Source organism: Lepisma saccharinum, chromosome 8 (assembly GCF_977018435.1).
Source record: "Lepisma saccharinum chromosome 8, izLepSacc3.1, whole genome shotgun sequence".
Classification (NCBI taxonomy): domain Eukaryota; kingdom Metazoa; phylum Arthropoda; class Insecta; order Zygentoma; family Lepismatidae; genus Lepisma; species Lepisma saccharinum.
In genome coordinates, this window is record NC_139236.1 from 43,254,447 (window position 1) to 43,280,227 (window position 25,781).

General features: G+C 37.5%; 1 protein-coding gene across 4 annotated transcripts in view; it reads left to right on the forward strand.

Annotated features, from left to right (window-relative positions):
* The window catches only part of cyc (basic helix-loop-helix ARNT-like protein cyc), a 241,675-nt gene that overhangs the window by 38,964 nt on the left and 176,930 nt on the right, over positions 1-25,781 (forward strand). Inside the window, exon 1 of one of the 4 annotated variants that reach the window (XM_083126561.1) lies at positions 23,082-23,318. The exons of the other annotated variants lie outside the window; for them this stretch is intronic. The gene's annotated coding sequence lies outside the window, so the exon portion shown is untranslated. Of the gene's footprint in view, positions 1-23,081; positions 23,319-25,781 lie in introns of those variants that run through there. 4 annotated transcript variants of the gene reach the window in all.

Consider the following 25,781-nt stretch of genomic DNA (forward strand, 5'->3'; position numbering starts at 1 on the left):
GTCCATGGAACGAGTAATTCCTTCCATTTCACGCTCTCGCTCAACTGTAAGCGTTGTGTGCAGTACTTCCCATTTCTCATTATTTTGGGACTGTTCCCTGCTTAGAGTTTCATGCAGCTGTTTCCACCGTTCTTCATTTTCCGATCTATCAGCATGTCGCTGTCTTTCTTCTTCTGCTTTCTCTTCTTGTCGCTTTCTTTCTTCTTCGGCTTTCTCTTCTTGTCGCTTTCTTTCTTCTTCTGCTTTCTCTTCTTGTCGTTTTCTTTCTTCTTCTGCCTTCTCTTCTTGTCGCTTTCTTTTTTCTTCGGCTTTCTCTTCTTGTCGTTTTCTTTCTTCTTCGGCTTTCTCTTCTTGTCGTTTTCTTTCTTCTTCTGCTTTCTCTTCTTGTCGCTTTCTTTCTTCTTCTGCTTTCTCTTCTTGTCGTTTTCTTTCTTCTTCGGCTTTCTCTTCTTGTCGCTTTCTTTCTTCTTCTGCTTTCTCTTCTTGACGTTTTCTTTCTTCTTCGGCTTTCTCTTCTTGTCGCTTTCTTTCTTCTTCTGCTTTCTCTTCTTGTCGTTTTCTTTCTTCTTCGGCTTTCTCTTCTTGTCGCTTTCTTTCTTCTTCTGCTTTCTCTTCTTGTCGTTTTCTTTCTTCTTCGGCTTTCTCTTCTCTTAACATACTCCAGAACTGTTGCCACCTGTTCTCTTCAGCGATTTTTTTAGCTTTCTCTTCCGCCTTCCGAGCTTTTACCTCTGCAGCCTTTTCTATTTGACGTTTCCTTTCTTCTTCTGCTTTCTCTTCTGCTTTCTCTTTCTTTCTTTTCTTTCCTTCCATTTCGGACCAAACTGTCAACCACGGAGGAAGTTCAATAGCAGGTTCCTTATTCTCATCGTCATCGCCCTGGCAACCTTTACACCGGATGGCATCTAAATTTTGCCCTTCCACGGTTTCAGCCTCAAATTCGCAAACAAAATGCCTCCACTGGCTGCAGGAAATGCACCTAAGTGCCCCTTTATCTTCATCTTGATCGGAGCAACAATCAAAGTGCAAAATCCCATGTTCCTCTACAATCGTCGGCAATGAATTGCGTTTAGACTTTCTTGTTGCCATCTCGATGATTCGTAATTTCTGAACAACCACCGGATATATACTTCGAGCCCCAACGTTGCAGCGCCACTTGTAAGGATCCGCCCTGGATCGTACTTGGTTCGATTGGGTCTATTGAGCCTCGGCTTCACGCTCAGTATCTCTTCGGGGCTTGAGTCTCCTCGGCCCAAGGTTCGGGTTATTCCGGCTACTTCAATCCTCGATGTAAGGTCCCTCGAATTCTAGGTCAAAGGTTCTCAATGTACTTATAGATCTTGACCAAGATTCTATAAGCAATCGACAATCCTTTTTCCCACTGGGTTCTGTCGATATTCAGTTAAGTACCCAACTTCCTTTTCTCTTTTCAGCCTCTGACCAGAGAACTGAAAATTAATCCGTGACCACAGAATAAGAAAAGGTGTTCCCTGACCAGGGACACAAACGTTGACTACTAACAGTCTATCGACCGATCCCGAATTCTGGTGTATCCTACGACAATCACAATCCTCTCAATTATATCTCCTGACCAGGAGCATAGAACCGAGAGAACATAAGCCTTCTGACCAGAAGAGCTAAGTAATTGTCCTAACGATAATCCAGAATAAACTAATTCCTAGTAGCGACGTGGAAGTAAGCGCAGAAATACGGGTGTGAAAAGAAAAGACGGTAATACGAGTTCCGTATTTATCTGGAGTTCGAATACAAAAGGCCACGGGCCACCGAGCTTTGTTGCTTATATAGGATTTCTCGGTGCCGTGAAGGATTTACCAACTTTTATCTTTACCTCAATTTTACATTACAATAAAATACATATTAATAAAATATCAAAGAGGAACATAATTAGCTATATACAGAAATTATTATTTTTACCCTTTTGTGGATATTAAACATGCAATATAATTTTAATTGTTACACTCAGCATTTAATTTGACTAGGGAGTAAGGCTTCTTCCAACTCCCCTCTCTCCCTGCAACGGCCACGCGAAAAGACAACAAAGAAAAGAAAGAAAGTTTACAACGTTAAAATGTTAAGCAAAATTTTCTTTTAAATACAGGTTTTGTCTTGCGCGGGCATAACTTTCGTTTACCTTAACGTAACTAAATTCTGATTACACCGTCTTGAAGTAAAAGAATCGGGGATTAATATGATATTAGTTAAATTATTGTCCGCCAAGGGACACGACAGATATAGCGTGGGAAAGACAGCCTAATCTTTCGTCTTTTTCCCGGTTTCAACGTTTACATAAAGTTGAGTCTGCCTGGCTTCTACACAATAGCGATTGTTTTCTCGCATTGTTGTCACCGATAAAGAAATTCCAGCTCAGCTTGCTGGCAGAAAGAAACAAACTCTTTAAACTTATATTTAACATCTGGATGTATACTCTATATACGAGGTGGGTTCCACTTTTCTTGGTAATTAACCATTAACACCCAAAAATTATAAATACCAAACAAAGGAAAATATTAAGTTTATATACATCCTTGTAACGTGAACACTGCTACACGTTACAATATACGCGTAATATGTTGCATAATTTTTTACAAAAGCGTGGCTTAAGTACTGAACAGAGCTCTGTGAAGGAGGATGGAATGAAACCTTGACCATCAATAGAGAAAATTCTGCAGACAACCTTTTGCGCGCCCGTGTGTATGCACATATGTAATCTGTGCTCGTAGTTTTTAAATTTGGTTCTTGGGAAGTAAACATTTTCAGGAAAAATATACATCATTGTGTCGGAATGTTTAAGTACTTTTCCACGGTCTGAAGAATCGGAAATCCTCCACGTGCAGCGAAGTCCGCTATGTTTCAGGGACATCCTGAGTGGCCATGTATCTCCAGTCAGTGCCCAGCACGTGCAAGGTCGATACTGATGTGTCTGCTATCGGTCGAACTACCGTGTGTCGTGGTCGACCTAATCACCTTTATTTTTGATGGGTCCTTTCAGTTTCATATCCACTTTCAGCACAGAACTTGTAATGTTGTTTTCTTCATAGGGGGCGTTTCAAATCCTAAATACATTTTTACAAAATTTGATTTTTTATATTTTATTGATATATAGGGTGTTCCGTAAGTATGGAAACTCCCATTTGAAACAAATATTGATAATGAAATATGAATAAAACATACGGAAGTAGATGGGAAAATACTTGGGAGCAATTAATCATCATTTTAATTGACATTAATGGCTTTTTTATTCATTTTCGAGGGTGACGCTATTGTTAATTAATCAAGCGCCACGTGTCGTGGGTGGAGGAGGTGATGAGTCATCGATGACTCATGCACACGTGTGAGTTTGAAATTAATGGTTTTCCATTAGTGCACAAAAGATACTATTATGTATTCCGTTTTTTACCCTAACCTAACACTATATATGCGTTTCTGCCGGATATGAGTCATGGGTGCTTTATACAGACGTGGGAACTTGGAATTAATGGTTTTTCCATTAATGTACAAAAGACATTTTCGGCCTATTGTAAGGCGTCACGTCCGGCCATTTTGGCGTCGGTGGTGAGTCATATTAGCTATAATTAAGGATCCGGATTTACCCGTATTCAATCGGTGCCGACGCGTTCGAACGGAGGTAGAAGATATTATAACACATGTTCGCTTTAAACGCGAAGAAATTGAACGATGTATCCTATATGAAAACGAAGTATGCAGGCAGAATCCATGTTATTAATATTAACCTGTTATGAGTTTGCATTCTTCGCCACCCCATTCAGCGTGCGATCATGGATGCACGAGGGGGAGAATCGCCTCTATTGTTACGGGCCCCATCGGTCTTTTTCAGGAGTTGAATGGAAGCCTGGTCCCGCCAATTCTTTTACACGCGGGTATTGATTTTCTTTGAGGTTCCAATTCTATTTGGTGGAAGTAATCTACGCGTTCTTTTTTCTTCCGCCTTTTGTAACATTGCAAAGATTATTTAACCTAAGGCGTAACAAATTTGACTGAACTAGGAACATTCAGTTCCTGTATCTACAGGTTAAAGTGGATGCGATCCACTATTTGCCCTTATTTCGGGGTTGCGAACCACGGACCATTTGATTATTGCCTTATAAACATCAGGATTCACGTAAAATTGACCAGATGTTTTTACTGTTAGGGACAATATTTCGCATTTTTTCTGTATTTTTACTCAGAAAACGCTATTTGAACGATTCAAGCAAGAGTTCGCATGGCAATTTAGACACACAAACTGTGTTTCTTCAACTTTAGTTGAAGTTTAGGTTTATTTTTTACTCTAATATCACAATTTCTTCTATTCAGGCAACATTTTTTATTAAATTTTGGACTCACAAAGACATTTTTCAACTTTTAACTTGTTATTTTAAAAGTTTATTTCCATTTTTTACTCTAATATCACAATTTCATCTATTCTGGCAGGAGTGTTTATTGCAGTTTAGACTTGCAAAGATAATTTTTTCAACTTCTTTTATTAATTTTTCTATTTATTGCCTTTTGTATCTTATATTTATTAATTCTTAACTTTGAGTTTTGTTCTTTATTTAAAAAAATTCTCTAATCACTAAGGAAGAAGTACTTTTAAGTAAAACTGTACCCACAAATTTTATTATTACTATTATTATTATTATTATTATTATTATTGTTGTTTTTGTTTTGATGTAGTTGTTGAATCTTGTTGTTGTTGTTAGGGTTTATTGACTTCCACTACGCTATTTTTGGTTTGGTTCGTAGGAAAGTTTGCTTATTTTAGAGTTTCCTCGGTATTTTCTTACTGTTAGTGTAGGTAAAGTTTCCTAAATATATGAGTAGGGTTCCATATATTCTTGTTCTTGCATGTTTTTCATATGATGTGATCACCACAACTCTCCAAGTGCTTTTACTGCATGTTTCTATTTTTATTGAGGCTGAGTGATTCCTAGAGCCACTTTATGCATGAGAGAAAGCTTGAAAATTTTGATCTCAGATAATCGCCAACCTTATGTCAGAGTATTTTCGAGTATATTTTAGACTTATTATGGGCCACTAGAATATCACGGCTTGCTTAATTTTTAAGTATGTTGCGCAGTTATTGTATTTTTGCTTTTGCTTACTAGATAATCTGTATGAAATGTTTAATATTTGTACTTTTTTTGCACTTATAAGAGGCCAAACTTTTACTGTAACTAAAATTATTATGTCTCTAGGCACTGTAACCCCTTTACCAAGAGTACTATAACTGAATGTTTATTAATATTGTTTCTTTCATCCCTTAAATATAACAATTTAACAATATAATGACAAATCACAGGACAAGTCGATGTTAGCAGATGACTACGTGGCTTTTAAGTCCACCTGCCAAACTTTTCTTACCATGCTATTTACCTTTATAGTCTTTTATTCGGGTACGTTTCAACTACTATTGACTTTTTGAGTGTTTGATTAATACCAGGGGTTATTTGTATCTGTTATGCTGTATTATTTGAGGCTTCTTTTTTTATTCTACAATCACTATATGTCCCTGAGAACTAAATTCCGCTGACTGAAGCTTAAAGCTTAGGCTCTACAGCATGTTGAATGGTTAAGCACTGGTCAATATGAATTTTACAGAGGCTAGTAGGAGGCATAGGAACACACGCCAGAGCCTTATTAGCGTGCAAGAAGCACTTTCAGGGAGTACTACGAGGAAACGAAGTTGATTTTTTGAGTGCTTTACCAGTTACACAGCCAATATTTGCTATTTCAAGTAACTACATGTACCAGAACATTTTACAGCCCAACACTAACTAGACTTCAATTTATACTTTATTAGGTGCTAAATGTAGCAAGAACTCTGATTGTACATACTTTTAAGAATCCAACTATTTCAGGATTTTTTCTATGTAAGCATATTTTTATTGATTACTAACTTTAACAGACCAATCAGGAAGACGCCAAAATTCACTAAACTTAGTACTATAGTGTAGGTGATTGCATGAAAAGTAGAAATTATAACAACCACAAGATTTCGCTTTTTTGCTTTTGTGACTAATCGTGACGCTGAGGATGAATGGATGGCCAAAAATCTTAAGGACTGGATGTATTTTACCACTACAGACGCCTATGTAGAAACACTAGAGTACTGTTAGCTTTCAAAATTGAGGTTATACTGTACTGTTTCTTAAATATTTCGTATTTGGCACGCTTAACAAGTTACACTTATAACCATTTCAGGACAAATATTGCTAAAGCTCTCAAATTAATGTGTACAAGTTGATATTTCTGCTATCAGAGGAATTAACAACCATATTTTACAAACAAATGGTATTGTTTACACTTTATTTACTTCAATCTGAGACTAATATTTTACAGTAATTGAATCATTCAGCCCTAGTCAATACTTTACTGCATCAGAAAGTTTGTTATTAATCTAATAAGTATGCTATTTTGTGCTATTCTAACGCAAACGTTGTTTAATTCACTGGTTATAATGCAAACTTTTGCACAAATTCGATATATTCACTACCTTCAAACCAAACAATTGTACTTATTTAGCGCATTTCATTTATATTTCTTGTAATTAACTTATGTTTCTTATAATTAACAAACTAAACTAATTACTTTGGCATGTTAAAAACCTTATTTTTTACTATTTCCTATTCTATCAGGTTCTATATTGCTGTTTTTATCAATTTATGTAAGACCACACTCTGGTAAATGCACATATATTCTCTTTTATACACACACACACACACACACACACACACACACACACACACACACACACATACATTTACACACTTATACGAACATACATCTGACGTTTTTCAATATTTTGCTATGAAGTTTGCATCCACGCTATTCAAACAAGGGCAGGCAATGTAGTATTTATGAGTATTAGTAATCCCAAAGTGGTGTTTTTGGTGTCCAAGTTCAGATGAGAGTCTGCTATGTGCCTTTTGCAGGGGATTGCATGTGAAGTGTACGCATATTGAGCATTACTGAGTGTGTAGGCTTCCAAGTTTTGCTGTTATTTTCCTATAATTCTGCGAGACTGTTGAGAGTTCTCCCTTTTCTACCAGTTTTCTTTCATTGATTGGATACTTTTTGGGAACTTAGCAGTTTTTATGTTATGAAGCAGATTGTTGTAGAATATTTTGCCTGGTCTTTTGTGATATTGAGTGGCTGCTGTAACGGTAGTAAGTATCTTTCCTTCTTGTGTTGATGTTCTCGTGTAGGTTTCCTATTTTCGGTCAAGTTGCAGTAGGGAACTTAGCAGTTTTTTATGTTATGAAGCAGATTGTTGTAGAATATTTTGCATGGTCTTTTGTGATATTGAGTGGGTGCTGTAACGGTAGTAAGTATCTTTCCTTCTTGTGTTGATGTTCTTGTGTAGGTTTCCTATTTTCGGTCAAGTTGCAGTACTTAGAATAATCGCTATTGTCTTATTGATCTACGAAGCTCCTTTGAATAATCATTTGCATGTGACCCTATACTCCACGCTGTACTTTGTTCTGGGAGCTATCTTTTGAAGCCTTGGCATTCTGCTAGTACAGTATTATTATCGTAGAGGTAAATTAGTTCGTGAAAATATGTATTTTTCTGATTAACTATAGTCGCTTAGTTGTTCTAGCAGGTATAAGTAGTTACTGTTGATGTTGTTAATTTTCTATTCGCAGGGGCTATGTATGATGTAGCGTATTTGTGTTGGCTGTCCCTTTTATTCCTATGATGTTGAGTTTCTCCATAAGCATGTCCTGTTTTACTCTATTCTATGCCTTGTTCCTGCTAGATATCTGAGGTATGTTGCTGGTTCATATCTGAGTTAGCTTGTTTGACTATCTATTATTTTTGCTATGGCTGTGGCTATTGATGTCCCTTTCTGAATTCCATGTTGGTTTCTATTTATCCTTGTTGCTGCTTGTTATCTGAGTTAGCTCGATTGACTTCAGTGCTATCCTTTTTTAACTTTATTGTTGATTACTTTTTTGTTTATTTCCTTAATTTTTCTATTTGTTTACTGAATCTATTTGTTTTGTGTCTTGTAATATTATTTACTATAGTAACAAAATTATTTTCCTTCCATCCCACATTTATTATTCTGAGCAACAGAACTTCTCCTTCTTTCCCATATATTTGATTATTTCTTGTTCAGTATTTGTCAAAGTTTAATTTATTTTGTCCGCTATCTTTAGCAAGTAACACTATTTTGAAATTTAATATATAAATTCATGAAAATGTACTGTAATTTTATATCAACTAACATATTTATTTTAACAACAATAACAAAATTGTACAAAAGTTCAAATAGCAGAAGAATTGTACTTTTAAATTATTAACTTTGAAAGAATAAAATTTTTAAAACATTAACTTTGTAAAAATTGTACTTTTAAAACATTCACTTTGAAAAAATTGTACTTTTAAATCATTAACTTTGAAAAAATTGTACTTTTAAAACATTCACTTTGAAAAAATTGTACTTTTAAATTATTAACTTTGAAAAAATTGTACTTTTACACCAGAAATAATCAAATATATGGGAAAGAAGGAGAAGTTCTGTTGCTCAGAATAATAAATGTGGGATGGAAGGAAAATAATTTTGTTACTATAGTAAATAATATTACAAGACACAAAACAAATAGATTCAGTAAACAAATAGAAAAAATAAGGAAATAAACAAAAAAGTAATCAACAATAAAGTTAAAAAAGGATAGCACTGAAGTCAATCGAGCTAACTCAGATAACAAGCAGCAACAAGGATAAATAGAAGCCAACATGGAATTCAGAAAGGGACATCAATAGCCACAGCCATAGCAAAAATAATAAATAGTCAAACAAGCTAACTCAGATATGAACCAGCAACATACCTCAGATATCTAGCAGGAACAAGGCATAGAATAGAGTAAAACAGGACATGCTTATGGAGAAACTCAACATCATAGGAATAAAAGGGACAGCCAACACAAATACGCTACATCATACATAGCCCCTGCGAATAGAAAATTAACAACATCAGCAGTAACTACTTATACCTGCTAGAACAACTAAGCGACTATAGTTAATCAGAAAAATACATATTTTCACGAACTAATTTACCTCTACGATAATAATACTGTACTAGCAGAATGCCAAGGCTTCAAAAGTTAGCTCCCAGAACAAAGTACAGCGTGGAGTATAGGGTCACATGCAAATGATTATTCAAAGGAGCTTCGTAGATCAATAAGACAATAGCGATTATTCTAAGTACTGCAACTTGACCGAAAATAGGAAACCTACACAAGAACATCAACACAAGAAGGAAAGATACTTACTACCGTTACAGCACCCACTCAATATCACAAAAGACCATGCAAAATATTCTACAACAATCTGCTTCATAACATAAAAAACTGCTAAGTTCCCTACTGCAACTTGACCGAAAATAGGAAACCTACACGAGAACATCAACACAAGAAGGAAAGATACTTACTACCGTTACAGCAGCCACTCAATATCACAAAAGACCAGGCAAAATATTCTACAACAATCTGCTTCATAACATAAAAACTGCTAAGTTCCCAAAAAGTATCCAATCAATGAAAGAAAACTGGTAGAAAAGGGAGAACTCTCAACAGTCTCGCAGAATTATAGGAAAATAACAGCAAAACTTGGAAGCCTACACACTCAGTAATGCTCAATATGCGTACACTTCACATGCAATCCCCTGCAAAAGGCACATAGCAGACTCTCATCTGAACTTGGACACCAAAAACACCACTTTGGGATTACTAATACTCATAAATACTACATTGCCTGCCCTTGTTTGAATAGCGTGGATGCAAACTTCATAGCAAAATATTGAAAAACGTCAGATGTATGTTCGTATAAGTGTGTAAATGTATGTGTGTGTGTGTGTGTGTGTGTGTGTGTGTGTGTGTGTGTGTGTGTGTGTATAAAAGAGAATATATGTGCATTTACCAGAGTGTGGTCTTACATAAATTGATAAAAACAGCAATATAGAACCTGATAGAATAGGAAATAGTAAAAAATAAGGTTTTTAACATGCCAAAGTAATTAGTTTAGTTTGTTAATTATAAGAAACATAAGTTAATTACAAGAAATATAAATGAAATGCGCTAAATAAGTACAATTGTTTGGTTTGAAGGTAGTGAATATATCGAATTTGTGCAAAAGTTTGCATTATAACCAGTGAATTAAACAACGTTTGCGTTAGAATAGCACAAAATAGCATACTTATTAGATTAATAACAAACTTTCTGATGCAGTAAAGTATTGACTAGGGCTGAATGATTCAATTACTGTAAAATATTAGTCTCAGATTGAAGTAAATAAAGTGTAAACAATACCATTTGTTTGTAAAATATGGTTGTTAATTCCTCTGATAGCAGAAATATCAACTTGTACACATTAATTTGAGAGCTTTAGCAATATTTGTCCTGAAATGGTTATAAGTGTAACTTGTTAAGCGTGCCAAATACGAAATATTTAAGAAACAGTACAGTATAACCTCAATTTTGAAAGCTAACAGTACTCTAGTGTTTCTACATAGGCGTCTGTAGTGGTAAAATACATCCAGTCCTTAAGATTTTTGGCCATCCATTCATCCTCAGCGTCACGATTAGTCACAAAAGCAAAAAAGCGAAATCTTGTGGTTGTTATAATTTCTACTTTTCATGCAATCACCTACACTATAGTACTAAGTTTAGTGAATTTTGGCGTCTTCCTGATTGGTCTGTTAAAGTTAGTAATCAATAAAAATATGCTTACATAGAAAAAATCCTGAAATAGTTGGATTCTTAAAAGTATGTACAATCAGAGTTCTTGCTACATTTAGCACCTAATAAAGTATAAATTGAAGTCTAGTTAGTGTTGGGCTGTAAAATGTTCTGGTACATGTAGTTACTTGAAATAGCAAATATTGGCTGTGTAACTGGTAAAGCACTCAAAAAATCAACTTCGTTTCCTCGTAGTACTCCCTGAAAGTGCTTCTTGCACGCTAATAAGGCTCTGGCGTGTGTTCCTATGCCTCCTACTAGCCTCTGTAAAATTCATATTGACCAGTGCTTAACCATTCAACATGCTGTAGAGCCTAAGCTTTAAGCTTCAGTCAGCGGAATTTAGTTCTCAGGGACATATAGTGATTGTAGAATAAAAAAAGAAGCCTCAAATAATACAGCATAACAGATACAAATAACCCCTGGTATTAATCAAACACTCAAAAAGTCAATAGTAGTTGAAACGTACCCGAATAAAAGACTATAAAGGTAAATAGCATGGTAAGAAAAGTTTGGCAGGTGGACTTAAAAGCCACGTAGTCATCTGCTAACATCGACTTGTCCTGTGATTTGTCATTATATTGTTAAATTGTTATATTTAAGGGATGAAAGAAACAATATTAATAAACATTCAGTTATAGTACTCTTGGTAAAGGGGTTACAGTGCCTAGAGACATAATAATTTTAGTTACAGTAAAAGTTTGGCCTCTTATAAGTGCAAAAAAAGTACAAATATTAAACATTTCATACAGATTATCTAGTAAGCAAAAGCAAAAATACAATAACTGCGCAACATACTTAAAAATTAAGCAAGCCGTGATATTCTAGTGGCCCATAATAAGTCTAAAATATACTCGAAAATACTCTGACATAAGGTTGGCGATTATCTGAGATCAAAATTTTCAAGCTTTCTCTCATGCATAAAGTGGCTCTAGGAATTACTCAGCCTCAATAAAAATAGAAACATGCAGTAAAAGCACTTGGAGAGTTGTGGTGATCACATCATATGAAAAACATGCAAGAACAAGAATATATGGAACCCTACTCATATATTTAGGAAACTTTACCTACCCAAACAGTAAGAAAATACCGAGGAAACTCTAAAATAAGCAAACTTTCCTACGAACCAAACCAAAAATAGCGTAGTGGAAGTCAATAAACCCTAACAACAACAACAAGATTCAACAACTACATCAAAACAAAAACAACAATAATAATAATAATAATAATAATAATAGTAATAATAAAATTTGTGGGTACAGTTTTACTTAAAAGTACTTCTTCCTTAGTGATTAGAGAAATTTTTTAAATAAAGAACAAAACTCAAAGTTAAGAATTAATAAATATAAGATACAAAAGGCAATAAATAGAAAAATTAATAAAAGAAGTTGAAAAAATTATCTTTGCAAGTCTAAACTGCAATAAACACTCCTGCCAGAATAGATGAAATTGTGATATTAGAGTAAAAAATGGAAATAAACTTTTAAAATAACAAGTTAAAAGTTGAAAAATGTCTTTGTGAGTCCAAAATTTAATAAAAAATGTTGCCTGAATAGAAGAAATTGTGATATTAGAGTAAAAAATAAACCTAAACTTCAACTAAAGTTGAAGAAACACAGTTTGTGTGTCTAAATTGCCATGCGAACTCTTGCTTGAATCGTTCAAATAGCGTTTTCTGAGTAAAAATACAGAAAAAATGCGAAATATTGTCCCTAATAGTAAAAACATCTGGTCAATTTTACGTGAATCCTGATGTTTATAAGGCAATAATCAAATGGTCCGTGGTTCGCAACCCCGAAATAAGGGCAAATAGTGGATCGCATCCACTTTAACCTGTAGATACAGGAACTGAATGTTCCTAGTTCAGTCAAATTTGTTACGCCTTAGGTTAAATAATCTTTGCAATGTTACAAAAGGCGGAAGAAAAAAGAACGCGTAGATTACTTCCACCAAATAGAATTGGAACCTCAAAGAAAATCAATACCCGCGTGTAAAAGAATTGGCGGGACCAGGCTTCCATTCAACTCCTGAAAAAGACCGATGGGGCCCGTAACAATAGAGGCGATTCTCCCCCTCGTGCATCCATGATCGCACGCTGAATGGGGTGGCGAAGAATGCAAACTCATAACAGGTTAATATTAATAACATGGATTCTGCCTGCATACTTCGTTTTCATATAGGATACATCGTTCAATTTCTTCGCGTTTAAAGCGAACATGTGTTATAATATCTTCTACCTCCGTTCGAACGCGTCGGCACCGATTGAATACGGGTAAATCCGGATCCTTAATTATAGCTAATATGACTCACCACCGACGCCAAAATGGCCGGACGTGACGCCTTACAATAGGCCGAAAATGTCTTTTGTACATTAATGGAAAAACCATTAATTCCAAGTTCCCACGTCTGTATAAAGCACCCATGACTCATATCCGGCAGAAACGCATATATAGTGTTAGGTTAGGGTAAAAAACGGAATACATAATAGTATCTTTTGTGCACTAATGGAAAACCATTAATTTCAAACTCACACGTGTGCATGAGTCATCGATGACTCATCACCTCCTCCACCCACGACACGTGGCGCTTGATTAATTAACAATAGCGTCACCCTCGAAAATGAATAAAAAAGCCATTAATGTCAATTAAAATGATGATTAATTGCTCCCAAGTATTTTCCCATCTACTTACGGATACATTGAAGTCCGTCATCTTGGATTGAATTTCAGTTTTTAGTTGGGGAGATGGCCATGCGACATCCGAAAATGGGATAGAATTTGAAGATATATACGAGATTTGTGTGTCTCTTTCTCATGTAAATTTAACCCTACAAAGCTGGAAATTTCTCCAATTTGTTCCGATAGCCAATATGAGTTTTTAGACACACTATCGGAACCGATTGGTCAATTGTAATGAATTGGTTTCTATTGGAAAGTATTTTATTGTTTTCAATATACTGCTTATGAAAAATTCTTATCTATACAACTGTAAATGCAATGGAGAAATCATATAAAACAACTATAATAAATCTATCGTAAAGCATGTAGAATTTCTAACTTAAAAAAAACTTTCACATACAAAACTTTTTCAAATATATTAACACGTTTTTAACTCTGTAGCTTCATTGTGTTTAACACACTTATAGAAAATCGAAAAACATGCTGCTTCAGTCATAAATTGACATGTTGTTGTTCCTTTATACATGCGAAAACAACAAAAAATGAGGTTAAACAAAGACTCTCACCCACAACACTTGAAAAGGTGATGAGCAAACAACACACTGTCGAGATCGACGTAGTTGATCAAAAGATTGCTCATTTTTCCAATTGCATTACATACACATAAGATGAACCATGGAAATTCCATATTTAAAAAACAAAAAAACAAACAATAACTAATTGTAACATTTATTCCCTGCTTTAAGGTTGAGTTTGTTCTTAAGAAATAGTTCTACTTAGGTATTTATTCAGATAAATCTGACTGCAGTAGTATGCATTAGAATTCAGAAGAAATTTAGATCACAGATCACGTGTGTTGTTTTTTCGAAGAACTTCTAAATTCTAGGAAATGTGGTGTCAAGAATTAAACTACCTACGCTTGGAGTCAATAAATGAATTTATAACATGATGCTTCTACAATATATAGACCGTGTTAAAAATGTAAACATAAACATTGGTGAGGTCTTGCCCGGTCCCCCCGGAACTTCCGGTTTAGGCCAGTCCCCGTTGTTGCCAATGCAGATTCACCGGCATGCGAAGTAAGAAATGGGCGCTTGTTTTCATCAGTTGTGCGACGATAGTCAAGAAAGGTATTTGTTAAAGTTCTACTATGAAGGAGTGGACGTCTAGATTCCGTCGGATGATCAACTGCAGAGCAGATTATTTGGTTAAATATGACTTGTCTTTGTGGCTGCCAGTTGTATAGCACTGACAAGTATCTCATGTACATGCACGACGAACTCAAAATGTATGAAAGTTTATATATATATTCAATTATTTTGTGAATGGAAAAGTGAGGGAAAGATAATTCTATAAAACTTGTGATATTATTATATTATAAAGTATGGTTAAGTGAATCTTTGTCAACAAAGCTGCAGAAGTAATGAAATGACACATAACAAATGCTAGTAAATATATGTGCTTTCAACGTCGCCTTTCCGCCTGAGGGATTTAGGGAAAACCTATGATATGGCATGCCACTTTCACTTGCACGAATTTACTTCAAACAACAAGGGAGTTTTCAGACTGAAGCGACAAGCGATATCGGGATTTCGTACAGAAGCATTCGATCTAAAGCAAACCATTCACCAGTCAGGCTTGGGCAAATAACAGGCCGGGGCAACACAATACATTGATAAAACGGCCCATTCCAAGCGACAAGCGACACCTGCAATTTGTCGTGTCTCTTTAATTCGGAAGGTGTTGTTTATTTTTGAATGTTGGTTTCCAAGAGACGCGTATCGCTGCAGTCTGAAAGCTTCCTTTCGAACCAATTCACCACGAGAAAATGAACATGTCGCTTTGACTGGACTTGTTTTCTCGTGTCGCGTTGGTCTGTTGTACTCATATGAAAGGTGAATTGTTTCCTTTAGAGTAAAGGGGCTGTTGCTTGTCGCTTCGGTGTGTAATCTCCGTGCCACTTAAAAGTGAATCCTCAATGATCAATGAAATTTTTCGAACCGAAGCGACAGGACGAGCTGCACGTGTCGCTCAGATTTCCAATGGCGTGTATTGTGCCGCCTGAGACTTGATTTCCCATGAGCGGAAAATGCTTATTTATAGACTAAATGGGCCGGTGTCGCTTGTCACTTCGGTACGAACCACTGCTGTAGCGTGTCGCTTCGGTTTGAAACCTCACTAAGAGGCTTGCTTTTCACAACAACACAATACGCAGATAAACGATCAACAAGTTTGTAACATGCAAGTCGTACAAATCCTTTCCGGGTACCAATCCTTTCTTCGTTCTGCTTGTATCAAGAGATTTTGTCCCTCCACGTCCTTCGGAAACCTACGAAGTGATACTTGACTCAATAAATTTGTTCCCGATCGAACTGTACAACCATATGCTACACAGCTGACACCCTATTTCCTTGTAAAATAATCTCCACTTTGCCCTTTCATACTAACGTCCATAGCACCGTAAGGGTAGCCGGATGTTCGAGGGGGACCAGACGAGTGCGCATGCTCCTCAGTAGCTCCGCCTTTAACACCGTCTATACAAACTTACAATTGGATACAATTCACCAATTGGAAATTGTCTTGATTTTCTAATTGGTTTCAGTTGAGATTCCGATTGAAACCAATACATTCCAATAGCTGTATTAGGCGTCCGATAGAATCCGATTCATTCCAATTCAATCCAATCCAATTGAAATTTCAATTGGAACCAATAGAAAATTCCAGCTGGTAAAGCTGTTCAAAAATCGAACATTAACCGAGAAAGTTAGGTTTTGAAAAGCTTTAGGATTAAAGTTACACAAAAATTAAGCGTAGCACAGCGTTTCTCTTCAAATTCTAGCACATTTTCATGTATCGCATGCCCACTTTTCTATTTAAGAAAAACTGATGTTGAATCCAAGATGGCCGCCAAGCTTGCAGTATCTGGTTTTCCCTCTTCCCCGTATCGTCTTTTTTTTTTCCACAATTTATTCTTGTTTTAAATGGGAGTTGCCACTCTTATAAACCACCCTGTATTTTGCATTAAACGCTACTGAACATTTGGGAACAAATTTGACAGGATCTCAGCCGTACAATGAACGAGCTCGTTACGTATTTAAAATCAAAGGATTCGAGTCGTGGCGTTGAAGGATTAATTCGTATACATTTATGGTTTTGTGGAAGATAGGAGCAGACATAAATTAGTCCACTAATGGGTTGCTCTGAATTTTAGACTCGTCCCCAGTTTCTTTCTAAAAGTTTGTTCACCTTTTGCTCAGATAAGCTAATCGGGACTGGACCTACAGGTTTAATCCTTAAAAGCGATTTTATCTCTATAACCAGTTTACCACTTTGGGGATCTGAGAGGCCCCGATTTATTTTGGTGAACTGAGTGGCTGAAATTGTAAATTAAAATTTAAAATACGCATTTTACATGTTAATTAATAGTTATTGCTATTGTATTGATTAAAGCACAATGGGATCCTATGTTATGAATGAAAGTATTATTTTATGATTGGTATTTCCTGTGGATCATTGTAACGTTGACATCCTTGTTCACACTTAGAAGCCAGTTTTACAATTTTTGAATTGTTATTTAATTGAATATTTTCAGTTTTCTAATTTTCCCCGTATCATTGTCCATTTAAGGGGAACGTTATGGAAAACCGAACATACACAATCATACCTACTCCGTCTCTCTGTCTCACTCACGTCTGAAATTTCAAGATTTTGAGAAAGAAATCAATTTTAGATGGAGAAATTGACAGGAAGGGCTTTCAACCTCGGGCCCATTTAATCATGTCTGAACTAATCATACGTAGTTCCTGTGCAAAAATTAACAATCTCTGGATTTAAACACTTTCAATTTTACAGATCTATAAAATCGGCACGTTAATACCCACGAATTACAGTTAGAACCAAGTTTTATCTTTTATACTTATACACTTTCTGAAAATCCAAGACGCCTCCCTGATGGCGTAGTGGTAACGTACTCGCCTTGTAATCAACGGGTTCTGTTTAGATGCCCGGTGGAGGCACATAATGGTTCTCATTCCACTTTAAACTGTAGGTTCAGTCCCTATTAGCCTATCCAGCGATGGATGCTCAGCAGCGTAATATGGGACCTAACTTCGTGGGGGAGAGGGCATAACCCGTTAACAAAAAATGCCCTTAAATTATTTTTTTTATGAACCTGAAAATTAGGAGGCGGCAGTGCCCCCAAGTTAAGCCTAGGATGATGCTGATTGTTATCCAAGAACGAGACAATGACATAAACTAAACACAAAATTGAATATCGGTGACTGACTACAGAAAAACAATGTGGATTTATTACATAAGCGACGTTACCTTTGAATTATTTGTTGGAAAACACAAGAAATATTCCATACATGCAAAAAAAAAAAAAATAATTAAAAAAGAGGATTATTAGGGGGACCCCTCCCTCGCGCCCGCTAAGAACGCCCAACGCCAGTGTTCTATTACATATAGCGGCACGTGTACGTACCTAAGCTCAAGATCCGAAATGTGTGTTCTCTTATATTTTATCATCGAACATTAATTCGTATCATCTCGGCTAACATACGGCAGGTTAGATAGCCTAATGAAACTCCTGCCGAGATTTGCTTTTGGAGGTTTTATTTTCTGAGAAGGAAAAGGTAGCGGGCCACTGACCCGGAAGCATTTCTACTGTTACACTTTTCATTCTATTCCGTATGTGAGGATAATGGAAAAGGTCATTATGCGCCGGCGGCAAACATTCTGACACCGGTTTCTGCGCTGTCAGCATCAGAGGTACTTACTTACCCTGTGGCATAAGAAGAACCATTTTTTTTTACTATCTTATTTTAATTCCCTATGACGGAATTAAGGAACAGACTCAACCATTTTTGACACACATCTTACTTTTACATCTATGTTTTCAGTGACTAATACAGCCGACTTCTATGGCGGAGTGCTTAGAACAGCGCACTACTAGAGCAGAGGTCCTTGATTCGAATCCCAGCCTGGGCATGGGTGTTCTTTGTGAGTGTCCCCTTCATCAATTTCATCATATGATCACTCATCCTCATCGTTGCGATTGGCCAACCAAAAGTGTCAGAAAAGCGACGCTAAATAATAAATCAACAATAACTAATACAGTTCAACATTTCAAATCTAATAGGTAAAAAGGGGCAAAGCTCATGAAGGCACATTAAAGGATGTGAAAGTAGGGCCCCATTCATTCACAATGTCAACAATTTTTTGTAGGTGATGTGATCAGCACCACGATCTGGTCGCCTTTACTTCACAGGCACGCAATTATTAGAGGCTAGGTGAACACCAGAGTCGCTTTATGCAGAGACAGGCCGGAAGAGAGGGTTAGAGCGCTCGCGTTCGATTCTCGGTAGTAGCCACCAATTCGGCGTTGACCCTTGACCTAGCATTGAAAGGAAGTTGCAGACTCTCGAAAACCAGAAAACAGCTACGACGGAACTTGATGCTGTAGCCACGCAATCACGCATCATCCAATGAAAAGGCTGCTGGTAGTACCTGGACCGTATAAGGGTTTTGCACAATGGAGTTATTAGCCCAGCAGCGGCGCTAGAAAAATAAAGGAGATGCGAAAATGTATTGGAGGGTTTTGGGGGTTATATATAAATCATTCGAATCAGAGACCGTAAGCTAGCGGAGAGCGCTGTTTACCATGTAATCCTGCCCTTGCGTTGCCAAAAATGTGCGGCGTTTTTCAAGACATCGTCGTCACCTTTAGTGTCAAGTGTTTCTGTCACCCTGAAGGGGAAAACCGCACGCAGCGTATTATTTAAAGTTGTTGAAGAATTTGACAAGGAAGCAAGAGAGGGAAGCTGTACATATGGCAACAAACAAGTGGCTCTTGGGCATACGCGAAGGGGAATCGAAAGGAGAAAACATTCTTTCTTTCCTTCCTTCTTTCTTTCTTTCCTTCCTTCCTTCTTTCTTTCTTTCTTTCCCTCCTTTTTTTCTTTCTTTCTTTCTTTCCTTCTTTATTTCTTTCTTTCCTTCTTTCTTTCCTTCTTTCCTCCTTCTTTCTTTCTTCTTTCCTTCTTTCTTTCTTTCCTTCTTTCTATCTTAACTTCTTTAATTCTTTCTTTCCTTCTTTCTTCCTTTCCTTCTTTCTTTTTCTTTCTTCGTTCTTTTTCTTTCTTCGTTCTTTTTCTTTCTTCGTTCTTTTTCTTTCCTTCTTTCTTTTTTCTTTCTTCTTTCTTTCTTCTTTCTTTTTTCTTTCCTTCTTTCTTTCTTTCTGCCCTTCTTTCTTTGTCCTTCTTTCTTTCCTTCCTTCTTTAATTCTTTCTTTCCTTCTCTCTTTCTTTCTTTCTTTCTTTCTTTCTATAATTCTGTCCTCTTTGGTTCACGAATTTACCGGGGGTTTTCTCAATTTGATTGAGCTGTAGAATCGTCAAATACTACAAATATCTTGAAGTTACTGTCTCACATTAGAAGTAACAACTGTTTACGTTTTCATTGTTCATTACTTAAGTATTATTGTTTGGTTATTACTACAGCGCCTTGAATAACGTAGTGTGGAAAACGACCCAAGAAACTGGTTCCCCAGACGGATGAGAAACATAGATGGCAGTGTGATCAATGTCGGTGCTAATTTTCTTATGAAAGTAATGCGGCTTTGTTAGTTTTTTGAATATATTATGTAGATTTGTTTGTCTTGAAAGGCGGTACGTGAATTGATGGAAACAGTTATATTTGTGGAGTGATTTGCAGTCACGAAATGACATTAATTTGGAAAGAAAAGTAAAATAAAATTAATTAATAAATAGCATGAGTAACACAAGAAGAAACATCGCAAAGTGATTCCGGACGTCAGGGGTTGGATTGTGTACTAGAGTTTATTTTTCTATGTTATTAGAATATAAATAGTATCCTGAGAGATATTTCATACCGAGGCGACAAACCACAAGTGTCGCTTGGAAGCGAGCAGTCCGTAATCAATGCAGCCTTTCGAACCTTAGGGACACAAGCTCTGACTGCAACGTATCCTAAAGGAGATTTTACACCAAATTTGACACGCGACATACGATACGAGGATTTCACACCAAAGCGACACGGGTCCTTCGGTCCAAGGCAACTTTCATACCGAAGCGAGACATGTTGCTTGGAAACGAGCCAATCAAGAGCAACATTTCACATCGTAGCGGCATGACGGGAAGCACAGGCCAGCGTTCGGTTGGTGAAATCCTCAAGCGACAAGTGTCGCGTGCCCCCTGTCGCTTTGGTGGGCAATCTCCGTAAAGCAAGACACCCATTGCATCGCGCATGCGCGAACAACAAACCACGGCAACATGTTGCAAGATATTGAGGAAATGGCCCAGTTTGAGCGACGCACAACCGACAAAGCGACACGTGTGACTTATCGTGTCGCCTAGTCTGTTGTTGTAATGTGCGGTTTTTCTTGTCGCCTATCTGTTTGATTTGATTTGATTTTGATTTGATTTAGTTTATTGTACTTCGCGTTTTGTGCCTCTTGGCTAATTTGCGAAGATGGGGATGAGTGATGAAATGATGAAATTGATGAATGGACATTCACAAACAACCAAGCCCGAGCGGGATTCGAACCCGGGACCCTTGGCGTCGCAGCGCGATGTGCTAACCACTCGGCCACAGGGTCGGGCCCGCCTATCTGTTGTTCGCACAATTAGCAGCGAACGCTTGCCAATAGACTGAAGGCACCATGTCGCTTGTCACTTAGTTGGGAACTCCCCCTGTAGCGCGTCGAGCACCCTTCCTTTAAGGAGCTTTCCGACCGAAGTAACAAGTAGCACGCGAATACGCCATATGAACGTGTCGTTTGCTGTTTGGACCCTCATGTGCAATGAATGCTATTTTACAGTCTGGAAGTGTGTGTCACTAGTGTGACAGTATGAACATCCCGTGTCGCTTGTCCCATTGGTTTGAAAGTTTCCTTGCACTCATGTCGATGGCACTAAGAAAGTTTTGTGGGGTTCCCCTTGCCGTTTCATGGAATCATCATCGCCGCGATTAGTTTAAAGCGGAAGAAAAGAGACAGTAAATATCAAAAATACAAATGCTTCATTGTGTATATCTTTAAAAGAAATGATGATGTTTGATGATAATAATAATAATAATGAACCTAATTCATACACAAAAATTTAGTTGCCAAGGGCATTCCACGCGTATTTTTTCTCCCGTATTATTAAGGAAAGTATGACGATAACAGGACGTGGTCGACTGTCTAGGATGTTCGTTAATATCTTCGCGACCACTGTACCAAATATCATAGCAATTATCACATTCATAGAAATGCTTCATGTAAAAGAATCAGACGTTGCAGCGAAAACTCCATTTACTTCCATTATAAGCAGACGAATACCAACACCGGGTTCAACACCAGCCTGTAGCGGAGCATTTTCGAGTGGAACCAGCCAGAGCGCGCAGAACTGTGCCGTTTTCCACACTACGTTATTCAAGGCGCTGTAGTTATTACTGATTGATTGATTGATTTAGTTTATTTTACTTCGCGTTTTGTGCCTCTTGGCTAATTTGCGAAGATGGGGATGAGTGATGAAATGATGAAATTGATGAATGGACATTCACAAACAACCAAGCCCGACCAGGATTCGAATCCGGGACCCTTGGCGTCGCAGCGCGATGTGCTAACCACTTGGCCACAGGGTGTAGTTATTACTGTTAGATTTTAACAACTAAAATATGAATTATTCAAAAATGAAATTGTGTCATTGTGTTGTACTTTGTTGCCGTACTGGCAGTTATTATTATTAATATAATAATAATAATAATAATAGAGGATAACTCCGGGGCTTTTCTATATTGTTTAAACGAGTATTTGCCCTGTCATCCCAGATATCAACACAAATTGGTGTTTGTGTATCTTGAGTACTCCCTCTGTCCCATAATTATAGTCCGGTATGCCAAAATGGTAGTACAGAAATGACAGACGAAGAGGCAGATGGAAAGCACAATTTGTACTGATCCTTGAGTAGTAAAATTGTATGGCTCATTCCCTTGTTTCATGTTCTTCTTCTGTATACACCAATGTCACAGTTTGAATATCGGGCAATTATTATGAGACAACAAACAAAGGTGTACCGGACAATAATTATGGGACAGAGGGAGTACTAAACAAAATACTTACCCTCTTACGATCATATCCCGGCCTACGAGAATCTTAGTTGATAATTATCTTAGAACAGAATACACACTTCGCCACTGATCACGTCATTACCCTATCGGTATTGCTGTGTGAGATAATAGTGAATGCAAATCCCACGTACCCTCTGCCTTCGAGCGCACGCACGAGAAAAACGAACAAGTAGTTCGTTCATGAGATTTATTTAGTACCATATTTCCCAGATTCTTGTTGATAAATTGGCCAGACAAAAAAATCCAGAAAAATATATTTCATGAACGTACGTTCTCAATTTGTTTATAAGCAAGATTTTTGTGTTGTACTCAATGTACTATAGAGATAATTGTTTTTGTTTTTTCCCCCGCCGTTTGGCCGGTTTTCAAGGTCGAAACTAGCTATATCACACCGGATGTGCATTGCGAGGCCTTCGTGTTAGTGGTTTCGATTTACGTAACGGTAGCAGATTTGAGGTTGGTCATGATCTAACTTCACAACGTCAACAGTGTGTCGGAGCGTGGAGAAGAGTTGTGTAGAAGGTCGAGGCTTCTGAAAGTGAGAATTCCCTGATTTCATCTCGCTCATAGCAGGTGTCCACTGATTTGTGCTTGCGAGAGAAGAAAATACTCATTGGCCGAGTTTTTTCCCGACAGTTTTCAATGATTTGTAGTGCTTCTTTAATGTTCATTGACTTGGATTGATACTGTCAATTCATGTTCAGTCATTTGGACGCTTCGTTTATTCGGATTATTTCTGACAATGGTGAGTAGTATACATTGATTTTGATTGTAGTGGTAGTAGAACATTCTTTCAATTTGGGTGTTTGTGCTGGGTGTTCAGCGACATGGAAAGAGTCGTCTGTTTACGTACATTGTTAGAGACTATTAGTCAGTGACGTGCAGTGACGTCGACACTTGGGGTAGCAGTCAGTGGCGTGCTCAAGGGGCCTGGGGTTGGTGTGGGTCACACCCCTCCCCCCTTTAGGGTCTAGTATTCCTAGAAAAAAATAATGTCAATAGCAGGAAAAGATTGCAAAATGATGAACGAGTAGAGTAGAGGCGGCAAATGTGGAATACCGTTTTTGTTTTGAACTATAATTACTTTATTTGTGCACATTTTGATATGAAAATTCAACAAAAAAATACAATACACATTCCTTTTTCAAAAAAAACACTCAGAATATTTAAAATAATTAATGTGCTTTTGAAGAAAAAAACATTAGTGAATAAAGTGCGAAATGTCAACAAAATGAAAGGGGGGGATAATGTGGAATACAGTATTCCACATTACCCTCATAATTAGAGATTACGCAACTTTGACACTTAGCCTTATTGTTCTGTTCATTTATGTTAATTCGACATTCGTTATGCAGTTAAATGAAAAACTACATATTTACTTGCAAAAATCGCAAATAAACACATCTCCCTCTGATGCACTACAGAGGTCATGGACCCAGAATTCACACAATATACACTGGATCCACTTACTGCCTGGAACATCAGTCGACCAATTCTCTCCACAGAACAAGCACTCAGTGTCTGGGTTCCTCGGACCTACACTTTCACCAATCACACTACAAAGATCAGAGGTGATTCCATCACTTTCAATGGTCGATTCACTTGTTGTACGTGCAATGTCTTCCTGCTTCTTGCCACGCTTCGTTCTGGATTTTGCCATTTCATCTTTTCCTTTCCCTTCACACTGATTTGATTCTTTGAAGATACATCTCTTGCACGAGTTGCTTTTCTTTGACTACTTCTTTTCTGATTCATGAAGAGAGTGTTGTCGAGAATGTTTATAAGGTGTTCCTGTGAGTACAGTTGACGAAGTGGTTCTTGGATTGTGCATTACTTGTAGTTGGAACTGGAGATATATCCCATGGTGTTACTGCATGGTTGGGTTGAGTTGATCGGCGAGTGTAGACAGCATTTGTAGACTTTTCACTTGGTGAAGTTGTTTCCTGTACAGGCGGTGTGGGATTTTCAGTTGGCGAAGATGTGGATGGTTGTGGATTAACACTATCAGGAGGTAGAGAGACGTCATTACTGGCTGTGTTGGTAGCTCCAATGAAATCACTGTCCCTAAAAACGTTTGGATTCAGGGGATGAATCCCTGTGCATTTGAATCCATTAACAGCAATCTCGCCCGACTGAGCACGTAGGTAAGCTCTGGAAAAAGAGTTCTCCTACGTCAAAATGAGTTGCTCTTCTCCCATGGTTACGGAGAAACAATCTCAACTCCTCGTTGTAATATCTCTTCAGAGGGCCCAAGAATGTTCTATCAAGAGGTTGTAGCTTATGTGTCGAGTGTGGTGGCAAAGAAATTATAACAACAGATTCTTTCCGAGCTAGGTCAATAACCTCAATATTCCAGGTGTGGCTGTAGTGGCCATCAAGTATGAGGAGTACTGGGTCATCTTTGCTTGGCTTCACTTTACTGATGAAGTGACGAAACCAGTTAGTGAATATTGAGAGTTGAATCCAGCCTGAGGGATGGTACACTGCGATGGAACCTGGAGGTGCATATTTCATCAGTTGAACATTTTCATTTTTCCTTGGAAAAATTAACATGGGAGGGACAAATGAACCACCCGCACTCATACATGTTACTACAGTTATTAGTGATCCTCGCTCAGTGGATGTCAGAGTACCCACCTGTCTTTTCCCCTTTAATGCAATGATTTTGTCCTGCTTGGTTTGCGCCACAGTAAGTCCACTCTCATCTACACACGCCCAAGGGGGAAATTGAACTTCTTGTAGGCATCTTCCAAGTTGTTGAAACATTTAGCCACATTTTCGCGACTGAAGCCATTTACTCTCGCAAATGAGGTTCCAATGGGATTTCGAAGAGTCGCTACATCTTTATGTCTTTACCAGCACATTCTCTTACCACAGAGAACGGGTGCTTCACATTATTTCGAACAGCTAATTGATAAGCAACTGAACAAATGTCACGTTTTGTGAGTCCATAGTAACGAGATTCCATTTCTAAGACATAACTGACAAGATCATTTTCCATGGCTGGAGAGAAGATTGGCTTTCGACCTACACGTATTCTTGCAGCGTCATCTGCAGATTTGTCAGAATGTTCTCTAACTAATCGAAATAATGTGGTCCGTGGAACATCATATGTTTTGCTGGCACGCAGAAATCCCATTTCTTTTTGCCTGACTGCTGTCACTGCCTGCGTCATTTTCTCTGGGTCCCACTTCTTCTGCTGTACTCC